Source organism: Salvelinus alpinus, chromosome 9 (genome assembly GCF_045679555.1).
Source record: "Salvelinus alpinus chromosome 9, SLU_Salpinus.1, whole genome shotgun sequence".
Taxonomy (NCBI): Eukaryota; Metazoa; Chordata; class Actinopteri; order Salmoniformes; family Salmonidae; genus Salvelinus; species Salvelinus alpinus.
Window position 1 is genome coordinate 15,724,007 of NC_092094.1, and position 13,511 is coordinate 15,737,517.

The following is a 13,511-nucleotide window of genomic DNA, read 5'->3' on the forward strand; positions in this document are numbered from 1 at the left end:
ATTGCGAGTGTAGCCAAATGCTTGTGCTTCTAGTTCCGACAGTGCAGCAATATCTAAGATGTAATCTAACAATTCCACAACATCTACCTAGTACACACAAATCTAGTGAAGGAATGGAATAAGAATATATAAATATAAATATATGGATGAGCAATGACAGAGCAGCATTGGCAAGATGCAATAGATGGTATAAAACACAGTATATACATATGAGATGAGTAATGCAAGATATATAAACATTATTAAGTGACGAGTGATCCATTTATTAAAGTGGCCAATGATTTCAAGTCTGTATGTTAGCAGCAGCCTCTCTGTGTTAGCAATGGCTGTTTAACAGTCTGATGGCCTTAAGATAGAAGCTGTTTTTCAGTCTCTCGGTCCCAGCTTTGATGCTCCTGTACAGACCTCGCCTTCTGGATGGTAGCGAGGTGAACAGGCAGTGGCTCGGGTGGTTGTTGTCCTTGATGATCTTTTTGGCCTTCCTGTGACATCGGGTGCTGTAGGTGTCCTGGAGGGCAGGTAGTTTGCCCCGGTGATGCGTTGTGCAGACCGCACCACCCTCTGGAGAACCCTGCGGTTGTGGGCGGTGCAGTTGCCGTACCAGTTGGTGATACAGCCCGACAGGATGCTCTCAATTGTGCATCTGTAAAAGTTTGTGAGGGTTTTAGGTGACAAGCCAAATTTCTTCAGCCCTCTGAGGTTGAAGAGGCGCTGTTGTGCCTTCTTCACCACACTGTCTGTGTGGGTGGACCAATTCAGTTTGTCCGTGATGTGTACACCGAGGAACTTAAAACTTACTACCCTCTCCACTACTGTCCCGTCAATGTGGATAGGGGGGTGCTCCCTCTGCTGTTTCCTGAAGTCCACGATCATCTCCTTTGATTTGTTGACGTTGAGTGAGAGTTTGTTTTCCTGACACCACACTCCGAGTGCCCTCACCTCCTCCCTGTAGGCTGTCTCGTCATTGTTGGTAATCAAGCCTACTACTGTTGTGTCGTCTGCAAACATGATGATTGAGTTAGAGGCATGCGTGGCCACGCAGTCATGGGTGAACAGAGAGTACAGGAGGGTGCTGAGCACGCCCTCTTGTGGTGCCCCAGTGTTGAGGATCAGTGAAGTAGAGATGTTGTTTCCTACCTTCAACACCTGGGGGTGGCCTGTCAGGAAGTCCAGGACCCAATTGCATTGAAGTGGGTCTAGGGTGACAGGTAAGGTGGAGGTGATATGATCCTTGACTAGTCTCTCAAAGCACTTCATGATGACAAAAGGCAGCGCTACGGGGCAATAGTAATTTAGTTCAGACTACGGGGCGATAGTCATTTAGTTCAGACTATGGAGCGCTAGGCTCTGACTGTGCTACAAGAGTGATAATGACTGTCTACTGTGGGGATCATGCACTGTGGGCTGCACCGCTCCGCTCAGATAGTTAATTTTGACTCTAAAAGGTGTTGAAAGTGTTCCACAGGGATTCTGGCCCATGTTGACTCCAATGCTTCCCACAGTTGTGTCAAGTTGGCTGGATGCCCTTTGGGTGGTTGACCATTCTTGATACACATGGGAAATTGTTGAACGTGAAAAACCGAACAGCGTTGCAGTTCTTGACACAAACTGGTGCGCCTGGCACCTACTACCATACCCCATTCAAAGGCACTTAAATCTTCTGTCTTGTCTGAATGGCACACAATTGTCTCAAGGCTTAGCAATCCGTCTTTAACCTGTCTCCTTCATCTACACTGATCAAGTGACATCAATAAGGAATCATAGCTTCCACCTGGATTCACCTGGTCAGTCTATGTCATGGAACGAGCGGATGTTCTTGATGTTTTGTATACTCAGTGTATAAGCATCGTGTCTGTCTGGGAAGAAATGAATGTGAACAGATTGTACGTAGAACACTATTTATGGTATTCACTGGAATTGTACAGAAACATCACATCATCATTATTAAACTTCCTTGATTTGAAATCATTTGTCAGCATTCTGTTCAAAGTTGCTGTCACTTAGTATTGCCATTAGAGGCCATTCATTCTATTTCTGTTTCATTGGTCTTTTCTGTGCTGACATCATGAGAAAATGACACTGTCCAGACCAGCTGTGTTACAGTGGTCTGGACAGTGTCATATAGTGCACTACCTATGGCCCCTTGTCGAAAGTAGTGCACTATATAGGGCATAGGGTACCATTTGGGATGCAACCACTGACTGTGCAACAACTGGATTAACTGGTACTGAATATGACTATGAATACTGTCCGCCAAGCATGGCACGCTGCCCGCCTGGCACATGCTGGTACATCATTGTTCACAAATTATGTCTCAGGGCAGCTGGCTGATATGATAATCGAGAGTAACTGATGAGCCATTGTTTGTGTTCATCTGTGTGTGTGTGTTTCTGGTTTTACTATCCTTGTGGGGACCAGAAGTCCTTACAAGGATAGTTCCCACAAGGAAAAGGCCATTTTAGGCCAAGGGTTAGGTTTAGGGTTACAATTAGGGTTAGGATTTTGGGGTTACAGTTAGGGTTAGGATTTTGAATGGGTATCAATTGTTTGGTCCCCACAAGGACAGTAAAACAACATGTGTGTGTGTGTGTGTGTGTGTGTGTGTGTGTGACTCAGCACTACAAGAACAGATACGATGTACAGTGCATTCGGAAAGCATTCAGACCCCTTCCCTTTTCCACATTTTGTAATGTTACAGCCTTATTCTAAAATTTATGAATACATTTTTTCCCTCATCAACCTACACATAATACCCCATAATGACAAAGCGAAAACCGTTAATTTTTTTGTGAAAAAAAACAAAACAAAAAAATACCTTATTTACATAACTATTCAGACCCTTTGCTATGAGACTCGAAATTGAGCTCGGGTGCATCCTGTTTCCATTGATCATCCTTGAGATGTTTCTACAACTTGATTGGAGTACACCTGTGGTAAATTCAACTGATTGGACATGATTTGGAAAGGCACACCTGTCTATATAAGTAAGATGGCGATGGAGAGAAAGGCAGACGTTTTACGTGTCCCCAACCTATTGTGTTTTTTGTTTGTTTATTTGCGTTGTTTGTAACTGATTGTTTTACTTATTTTGTACATAATGTTGTCGCCACCATCTCTTATGATCGAAAATCACTTCTAGACATCAGGACTGCGATTACTCACCATGTATTAGCAGAATCCTTTTTTTCCTTTAACGACTCTGACTAGCCCGACGCGAAGGATATACTGCCTTCTCGGGAACAGGCCCAGTGTCATGTTTTGTCATTGATTATCATGTCTTGTCCCTGTGCTTCCCTTCTATTCGTTTCCCTCTGCTGGTCTTATTAGGTTCTTTCCCTCTTTCTATCCCTCTCTCTCCCCCTCCCTCTCTCCCTCTCTCGCTCTCTCTCTCTATCGTTCCGTTCCTGCTCCCAGCTGTTCCTCATTCTCCTAACTACCTCATTTACTCTTTCACACCTGTCCCCTATTTTGCCCTCTGATTAGAGTCCCTATTTCTCCCTCTGTTTTCCGCTTCTGTCCTTGTCGGATCCTTGTTTGATGTTTGCTGTTCTGTGTCCTTGTTCCGCCCTGTCGTGTTTTTGCCTTCTTCAGATGCTGCGTGTGAGCAGGTGTCTATGTCAGCTACGGCCTGTGCCTTCCCGAAGCGACCTGCAGTCTGTGGTCGCGTCTCCAGTCGTTCCTCTCTACTGACGAGAGGATTTCAGTTTTCCTGTTTTGGATTTACCTAAGATAATATCCAGGAGTATCGTTTTTTGTTTAAGACTGGAATAAAGACTCTGTTTCTATTAAGTCGCTTTTGGGTCCTCATTCACCAGCATAACAGAAGGATCCGACCAAGAATGGACCCAGCGACTACGGATTCTCGCAACACTGCCGTCGAGTTCCAGGGAGCAATGCTCGGCAGACACGAGCAGGAATTGTCTGCTGCTCGTCATGCCGTTGAGACCCTGGCCGCTCAGGTCTCCGACCTCTCAGGACAGTTTCAGAGTCTTCGTCTCGTGCCACCAGCTACTTCCTGGTCTTCCGAGTCTCCGGAACCTAGGGTTAATAACCCACCATGTTACTCTGGGCAGCCCACTGAGTGTCGCTCCTTTCTCACCCAGTGTGATATTGTGTTCTCTCTCCAGCCCAACACATACTCAAGAGAGAGAGCTCGGATCGCTTACGTCATATCACTCCTTACTGGTCGGGCTCGGGAGTGGGGCACAGCTATCTGGGAGGCAAGGGCTGAGTGTTCTAACGATTATCAGAACTTTAAAGAGGAGATGATACAGGTTTTTGATCGTTCAGTTTTTGGGAAGGAGGCTTCCAGGGCCCTGGCTTCCCTATGTCAAGGTGATCGATCCATAACGGATTACTCTATAGAGTTTCGCACTCTTGCTGCCTCCAGTGACTGGAACGAGCCGGCGTTGCTCGCTCGTTTTCTGGAGGGACTCCACGCTGAGGTTAAGGATGAGATTCTCTCCCGGGAGGTTCCTTCCAGCTTGGACTCTTTGATTGCACTCGCCATCCGCATAGAACGACGGGTAGATCTTCGTCACCGAGCTCGTGGAAGAGAGCTCGCGTTAACGGTGTTCCCCCTCTCCGCATCTCAACCATCTCCTCCCACCGGCTCAGAGACTGAGCCCATGCAGCTGGGAGGTATTCGCATCTCGACTAAGGAGAGGGAACGGAGAATCACCAACCGCCTTTGCCTCTATTGCGGTTCTGCTGGACATTTTGTCATGTCATGTCCAGTAAAAGTCAGAGCTCATCAGTAAGCGGAGGGCTACTGGTGAGCGCTACTACTCAGGTCTCTCCATCAAGATCCTGTACTACCTTGTCGGTCCATCTACGCTGGACCGGTTCGGCTGCTTCCTGCAGTGCCTTGATAGACTCTGGGGCTGAGGGTTGTTTTATGGACGAAGCATGGGCTCGGAAACATGACATTCCTCTCAGACAGTTAGGGAAGCCCACGCCCATGTTCGCCTTAGATGGTAGTCTTCTCCCCAGTATCAGATGTGAGACACTACCTTTAACCCTCACAGTATCTGGTAACCACAGTGAGACCATTTCCTTTTTGATTTTTCGTTCACCTTTTACACCTGTTGTTTTGGGTCATCCCTGGCTAGTATGTCATAATCCTTCTATTAATTGGTCTAGTAATTCTATCCTATCCTGGAACGTTTCTTGTCATGTGAAGTGTTTAATGTCTGCTATCCCTCCTGTTTCTTCTGTCCCCTCTTCTCAGGAGGAACCTGGTGATTTGACAGGAGTGCCGGAGGAATATCATGATCTGCGCACGGTCTTCAGTCGGTCCAGAGCCAACTCTCTTCCTCCTCACCGGTCGTATGATTGTTGTATTGATCTCCTTCCGGGGACCACTCCCCCTCGGGGTAGACTATACTCTCTGTCGGCTCCCGAACGTAAGGCTCTCGAGGATTATCTGTCTGTTTCTCTCGACGCCGGTACCGTGGTGCCTTCTTCCTCTCCCGCCGGAGCGGGGTTTTTTTTTTGTTAAGAAGAAGGACGGTACTCTGCGCCCCTGCGTGGATTATCGAGGGCTGAATGACATAACGGTTAAGAATCGTTATCCGCTTCCCCTTATGTCGTCAGCCTTCGAGATTCTGCAGGGAGCCAGGTTCTTTACTAAGTTGGACCTTCGTAACGCTTACCATCTCGTGCGCATCAGAGAGGGGGACGAGTGGAAAACGGCGTTTAACACTCCGTTAGGGCATTTTGAATACCGGGTTCTGCCGTTCGGTCTCGCTAATGCTCCAGCTGTCTTTCAGGCATTAGTTAATGATGTACTGAGAGACATGCTGAACATCTTTGTTTTCGTTTACCTTGACGATATCCTGATTTTTTCACCGTCACTCGAGATTCATGTTCAGCACGTTCGACGCGTACTCCAGCGCCTTTTAGAGAATTGTCTCTACGTGAAGGCTGAGAAGTGCGCCTTTCATGTCTCCTCTGTCACATTTCTCGGTTCTGTTATTTCCGCTGAAGGCATTCAGATGGATCCCGCTAAGGTCCAGGCTGTCAGCGATTGGCCCGTTCCTAAGTCACGTGTCGAGTTGCAGCGCTTTCTCGGTTTCGCTAATTTCTATCGGCGTTTCATTCGTAATTTCGGTCAAGTGGCTGCCCCTCTCACAGCTCTGACTTCTGTCAAGACGTGCTTTAAGTGGTCCGGTTCCGCCCAGGGAGCTTTTGATCTCCTCAAGAAGCGTTTTACATCCGCTCCTATCCTTGTTACTCCTGACGTCACTAAACAATTCATTGTCGAGGTTGACGCTTCAGAGGTGGGCGTGGGAGCCATTCTGTCCCAGCGCTTCCATTCTGACGATAAGGTCCATCCTTGCGCTTATTTTTCTCATCGCCTGTCGCCATCGGAACGCAACTATGATGTGGGTAACCGCAAACTGCTCGCCATCCGCTTAGCCATAGGCGAATGGCGACAGTGGTTGGAGGGGGCGACCGTCCCTTTTGTCGTTTGGACTGACCATAAGAACCTTGAGTACATCCGTTCTGCCAAACGACTTAATGCACGTCAAGCTCGTTGGGCGTTGTTTTTCGCTCGTTTCGAGTTCGTGATTTCTTATCGCCCGGGAAATAAGAACACCAAGCCTGATGCCTTATCCCGTCTCTTTAGTTCTTCTGTGGCTTCTACCGACCCCGAGGGGATTCTCCCTGAAGGGCGTGTTGTCGGGTTGACTGTCTGGGGAATTGAGAGACAGGTAAAGCAAGCACTCACTCACACTGCGTCGCCGCGCGCTTGTCCTAGTAACCTTCTGTTCGTTCCTGTCTCTACTCGTCTGGCTGTTCTTCAGTGGGCTCACTCTGCCAAGTTAGCTGGCCACCCCGGCGTTCGGGGTACGCTTGCTTCTATTCGCCAGCGGTTTTGGTGGCCTACTCAGGAGCGTGACACGCGCCGTTTCGTGGCTGCTTGTTCGGACTGCGCGCAGACTAAGTCAGGTAACTCTCCTCCTGCCGGTCGTCTCAGACCGCTTCCCATTCCTTCTCGACCATGGTCTCACATCGCCTTAGACTTTATTACCGGTCTGCCTTCGTCTGCGGGGAAGACTGTGATTCTTACGGTTGTCGATAGGTTCTCTAAGGCGGCACATTTCATTCCCCTCGCTAAGCTTCCTTCCGCTAAGGAGACGGCACAAATCATCATTGAGAATGTGTTCAGAATTCATGGCCTCCCGTTAGACGCCGTTTCAGACAGAGGCCCGCAATTCACGTCACAGTTTTGGAGGGAGTTCTGTCGTTTGATTGGTGCTTCCGTCAGTCTCTCTTCCGGGTTTCATCCCCAGTCTAACGGTCAAGCAGAAAGGGCCAATCAGTCGATTGGTCGCATATTACGCAGCCTTTCTTTTCGAAACCCTGCGTCTTGGGCAGAACAGCTCCCCTGGGCAGAATACGCTCACAACTCGCTTCCTTCGTCTGCTACCGGGCTATCTCCGTTTCAGAGTAGTCTTGGGTACCAGCCTCCTCTGTTCTCGTCCCAGCTCGCCGAGTCCAGCGTTCCCTCCGCTCAGGCTTTTGTCCAACGTTGTGAGCGCACCTGGAGGGTCAGGTCTGCACTTTGCCGTTACAGGGCGCAGACTGTGAGAGCCGCCAATAAACGTAGGATTAAGAGTCCTAGGTATTGTCGCGGTCAGAGAGTGTGGCTTTCCACTCGTAACCTTCCCCTTACGACAGCTTCTCGCAAGTTGACTCCGCGGTTCATTGGTCCGTTCCGTGTCTCTCAGGTCGTCAATCCTGTCGCTGTGCGACTGCTTCTTCCGCGACATCTTCGTCGCGTCCACCCTGTCTTCCATGTCTCCTGTGTCAAGCCTTTTCTTCGCGCCCCCGTTCGTCTTCCCTCCCCCCCCCCCGTCCTTGTCGAGGGCGCACCTATTTACAAGGTACGGAAGATCATGGACATGCGTTCTCGGGGACGTGGTCACCAGTACTTAGTGGATTGGGAGGGTTACGGTCCTGAGGAGAGGAGTTGGGTTCCATCTCGGGACGTGCTGGACCGTTCGTTGATTGATGATTTCCTCCGTTGCCACCAGGGTTCCTCCTCGAGTGCGCCAGGAGGCGCTCGGTGAGTGGGGGGGTACTGTCATGTTTTGTCATTGATTATCATGTCTTGTCCCTGTGCTTCCCTTCTATTCGTTTCCCTCTGCTGGTCTTATTAGGTTCTTTCCCTCTTTCTATCCCTCTCTCTCCCCCTCCCTCTCTCCCTCTCTCGCTCTCTCTCTCTATCGTTCCGTTCCTGCTCCCAGCTGTTCCTCATTCTCCTAACTACCTCATTTACTCTTTCACACCTGTCCCCTATTTTGCCCTCTGATTAGAGTCCCTATTTCTCCCTCTGTTTTCCGCTTCTGTCCTTGTCGGATCCTTGTTTGATGTTTGCTGTTCTGTGTCCTTGTTCCGCCCTGTCGTGTTTTTGCCTTCTTCAGATGCTGCGTGTGAGCAGGTGTCTATGTCAGCTACGGCCTGTGCCTTCCCGAAGCGACCTGCAGTCTGTGGTCGCGTCTCCAGTCGTTCCTCTCTACTGACGAGAGGATTTCAGTTTTCCTGTTTTGGATTTACCTAAGATAATATCCAGGAGTATCGTTTTTTGTTTAAGACTGGAATAAAGACTCTGTTTCTATTAAGTCGCTTTTGGGTCCTCATTCACCAGCATAACAGAAGGATCCGACCAAGAATGGACCCAGCGACTACGGATTCTCGCAACACTGCCGTCGAGTTCCAGGGAGCAATGCTCGGCAGACACGAGCAGGAATTGTCTGCTGCTCGTCATGCCGTTGAGACCCTGGCCGCTCAGGTCTCCGACCTCTCAGGACAGTTTCAGAGTCTTCGTCTCGTGCCACCAGCTACTTCCTGGTCTTCCGAGTCTCCGGAACCTAGGGTTAATAACCCACCATGTTACTCTGGGCAGCCCACTGAGTGTCGCTCCTTTCTCACCCAGTGTGATATTGTGTTCTCTCTCCAGCCCAACACATACTCAAGAGAGAGAGCTCGGATCGCTTACGTCATATCACTCCTTACTGGTCGGGCTCGGGAGTGGGGCACAGCTATCTGGGAGGCAAGGGCTGAGTGTTCTAACGATTATCAGAACTTTAAAGAGGAGATGATACAGGTTTTTGATCGTTCAGTTTTTGGGAAGGAGGCTTCCAGGGCCCTGGCTTCCCTATGTCAAGGTGATCGATCCATAACGGATTACTCTATAGAGTTTCGCACTCTTGCTGCCTCCAGTGACTGGAACGAGCCGGCGTTGCTCGCTCGTTTTCTGGAGGGACTCCACGCTGAGGTTAAGGATGAGATTCTCTCCCGGGAGGTTCCTTCCAGCTTGGACTCTTTGATTGCACTCGCCATCCGCATAGAACGACGGGTAGATCTTCGTCACCGAGCTCGTGGAAGAGAGCTCGCGTTAACGGTGTTCCCCCTCTCCGCATCTCAACCATCTCCTCCCACCGGCTCAGAGACTGAGCCCATGCAGCTGGGAGGTATTCGCATCTCGACTAAGGAGAGGGAACGGAGAATCACCAACCGCCTTTGCCTCTATTGCGGTTCTGCTGGACATTTTGTCATGTCATGTCCAGTAAAAGTCAGAGCTCATCAGTAAGCGGAGGGCTACTGGTGAGCGCTACTACTCAGGTCTCTCCATCAAGATCCTGTACTACCTTGTCGGTCCATCTACGCTGGACCGGTTCGGCTGCTTCCTGCAGTGCCTTGATAGACTCTGGGGCTGAGGGTTGTTTTATGGACGAAGCATGGGCTCGGAAACATGACATTCCTCTCAGACAGTTAGGGAAGCCCACGCCCATGTTCGCCTTAGATGGTAGTCTTCTCCCCAGTATCAGATGTGAGACACTACCTTTAACCCTCACAGTATCTGGTAACCACAGTGAGACCATTTCCTTTTTGATTTTTCGTTCACCTTTTACACCTGTTGTTTTGGGTCATCCCTGGCTAGTATGTCATAATCCTTCTATTAATTGGTCTAGTAATTCTATCCTATCCTGGAACGTTTCTTGTCATGTGAAGTGTTTAATGTCTGCTATCCCTCCTGTTTCTTCTGTCCCCTCTTCTCAGGAGGAACCTGGTGATTTGACAGGAGTGCCGGAGGAATATCATGATCTGCGCACGGTCTTCAGTCGGTCCAGAGCCAACTCTCTTCCTCCTCACCGGTCGTATGATTGTTGTATTGATCTCCTTCCGGGGACCACTCCCCCTCGGGGTAGACTATACTCTCTGTCGGCTCCCGAACGTAAGGCTCTCGAGGATTATCTGTCTGTTTCTCTCGACGCCGGTACCGTGGTGCCTTCTTCCTCTCCCGCCGGAGCGGGGTTTTTTTTTTGTTAAGAAGAAGGACGGTACTCTGCGCCCCTGCGTGGATTATCGAGGGCTGAATGACATAACGGTTAAGAATCGTTATCCGCTTCCCCTTATGTCGTCAGCCTTCGAGATTCTGCAGGGAGCCAGGTTCTTTACTAAGTTGGACCTTCGTAACGCTTACCATCTCGTGCGCATCAGAGAGGGGGACGAGTGGAAAACGGCGTTTAACACTCCGTTAGGGCATTTTGAATACCGGGTTCTGCCGTTCGGTCTCGCTAATGCTCCAGCTGTCTTTCAGGCATTAGTTAATGATGTACTGAGAGACATGCTGAACATCTTTGTTTTCGTTTACCTTGACGATATCCTGATTTTTTCACCGTCACTCGAGATTCATGTTCAGCACGTTCGACGCGTACTCCAGCGCCTTTTAGAGAATTGTCTCTACGTGAAGGCTGAGAAGTGCGCCTTTCATGTCTCCTCTGTCACATTTCTCGGTTCTGTTATTTCCGCTGAAGGCATTCAGATGGATCCCGCTAAGGTCCAGGCTGTCAGCGATTGGCCCGTTCCTAAGTCACGTGTCGAGTTGCAGCGCTTTCTCGGTTTCGCTAATTTCTATCGGCGTTTCATTCGTAATTTCGGTCAAGTGGCTGCCCCTCTCACAGCTCTGACTTCTGTCAAGACGTGCTTTAAGTGGTCCGGTTCCGCCCAGGGAGCTTTTGATCTCCTCAAGAAGCGTTTTACATCCGCTCCTATCCTTGTTACTCCTGACGTCACTAAACAATTCATTGTCGAGGTTGACGCTTCAGAGGTGGGCGTGGGAGCCATTCTGTCCCAGCGCTTCCATTCTGACGATAAGGTCCATCCTTGCGCTTATTTTTCTCATCGCCTGTCGCCATCGGAACGCAACTATGATGTGGGTAACCGCAAACTGCTCGCCATCCGCTTAGCCATAGGCGAATGGCGACAGTGGTTGGAGGGGGCGACCGTCCCTTTTGTCGTTTGGACTGACCATAAGAACCTTGAGTACATCCGTTCTGCCAAACGACTTAATGCACGTCAAGCTCGTTGGGCGTTGTTTTTCGCTCGTTTCGAGTTCGTGATTTCTTATCGCCCGGGAAATAAGAACACCAAGCCTGATGCCTTATCCCGTCTCTTTAGTTCTTCTGTGGCTTCTACCGACCCCGAGGGGATTCTCCCTGAAGGGCGTGTTGTCGGGTTGACTGTCTGGGGAATTGAGAGACAGGTAAAGCAAGCACTCACTCACACTGCGTCGCCGCGCGCTTGTCCTAGTAACCTTCTGTTCGTTCCTGTCTCTACTCGTCTGGCTGTTCTTCAGTGGGCTCACTCTGCCAAGTTAGCTGGCCACCCCGGCGTTCGGGGTACGCTTGCTTCTATTCGCCAGCGGTTTTGGTGGCCTACTCAGGAGCGTGACACGCGCCGTTTCGTGGCTGCTTGTTCGGACTGCGCGCAGACTAAGTCAGGTAACTCTCCTCCTGCCGGTCGTCTCAGACCGCTTCCCATTCCTTCTCGACCATGGTCTCACATCGCCTTAGACTTTATTACCGGTCTGCCTTCGTCTGCGGGGAAGACTGTGATTCTTACGGTTGTCGATAGGTTCTCTAAGGCGGCACATTTCATTCCCCTCGCTAAGCTTCCTTCCGCTAAGGAGACGGCACAAATCATCATTGAGAATGTGTTCAGAATTCATGGCCTCCCGTTAGACGCCGTTTCAGACAGAGGCCCGCAATTCACGTCACAGTTTTGGAGGGAGTTCTGTCGTTTGATTGGTGCTTCCGTCAGTCTCTCTTCCGGGTTTCATCCCCAGTCTAACGGTCAAGCAGAAAGGGCCAATCAGTCGATTGGTCGCATATTACGCAGCCTTTCTTTTCGAAACCCTGTGTCTTGGGCAGAACAGCTCCCCTGGGCAGAATACGCTCACAACTCGCTTCCTTCGTCTGCTACCGGGCTATCTCCGTTTCAGAGTAGTCTTGGGTACCAGCCTCCTCTGTTCTCGTCCCAGCTCGCCGAGTCCAGCGTTCCCTCCGCTCAGGCTTTTGTCCAACGTTGTGAGCGCACCTGGAGGGTCAGGTCTGCACTTTGCCGTTACAGGGCGCAGACTGTGAGAGCCGCCAATAAACGTAGGATTAAGAGTCCTAGGTATTGTCGCGGTCAGAGAGTGTGGCTTTCCACTCGTAACCTTCCCCTTACGACAGCTTCTCGCAAGTTGACTCCGCGGTTCATTGGTCCGTTCCGTGTCTCTCAGGTCGTCAATCCTGTCGCTGTGCGACTGCTTCTTCCGCGACATCTTCGTCGCGTCCACCCTGTCTTCCATGTCTCCTGTGTCAAGCCTTTTCTTCGCGCCCCCGTTCGTCTTCCCTCCCCCCCCCCCCGTCCTTGTCGAGGGCGCACCTATTTACAAGGTACGGAAGATCATGGACATGCGTTCTCGGGGACGTGGTCACCAGTACTTAGTGGATTGGGAGGGTTACGGTCCTGAGGAGAGGAGTTGGGTTCCATCTCGGGACGTGCTGGACCGTTCGTTGATTGATGATTTCCTCCGTTGCCACCAGGGTTCCTCCTCGAGTGCGCCAGGAGGCGCTCGGTGAGTGGGGGGGTACTGTCATGTTTTGTCATTGATTATCATGTCTTGTCCCTGTGCTTCCCTTCTATTCGTTTCCCTCTGCTGGTCTTATTAGGTTCTTTCCCTCTTTCTATCCCTCTCTCTCCCCCTCCCTCTCTCCCTCTCTCGCTCTCTCTCTCTATCGTTCCGTTCCTGCTCCCAGCTGTTCCTCATTCTCCTAACTACCTCATTTACTCTTTCACACCTGTCCCCTATTTTGCCCTCTGATTAGAGTCCCTATTTCTCCCTCTGTTTTCCGCTTCTGTCCTTGTCGGATCCTTGTTTGATGTTTGCTGTTCTGTGTCCTTGTTCCGCCCTGTCGTGTTTTTGCCTTCTTCAGATGCTGCGTGTGAGCAGGTGTCTATGTCAGCTACGGCCTGTGCCTTCCCGAAGCGACCTGCAGTCTGTGGTCGCGTCTCCAGTCGTTCCTCTCTACTGACGAGAGGATTTCAGTTTTCCTGTTTTGGATTTACCTAAGATAATATCCAGGAGTATCGTTTTTTGTTTAAGACTGGAATAAAGACTCTGTTTCTATTAAGTCGCTTTTGGGTCCTCATTCACCAGCATAACACCCAGA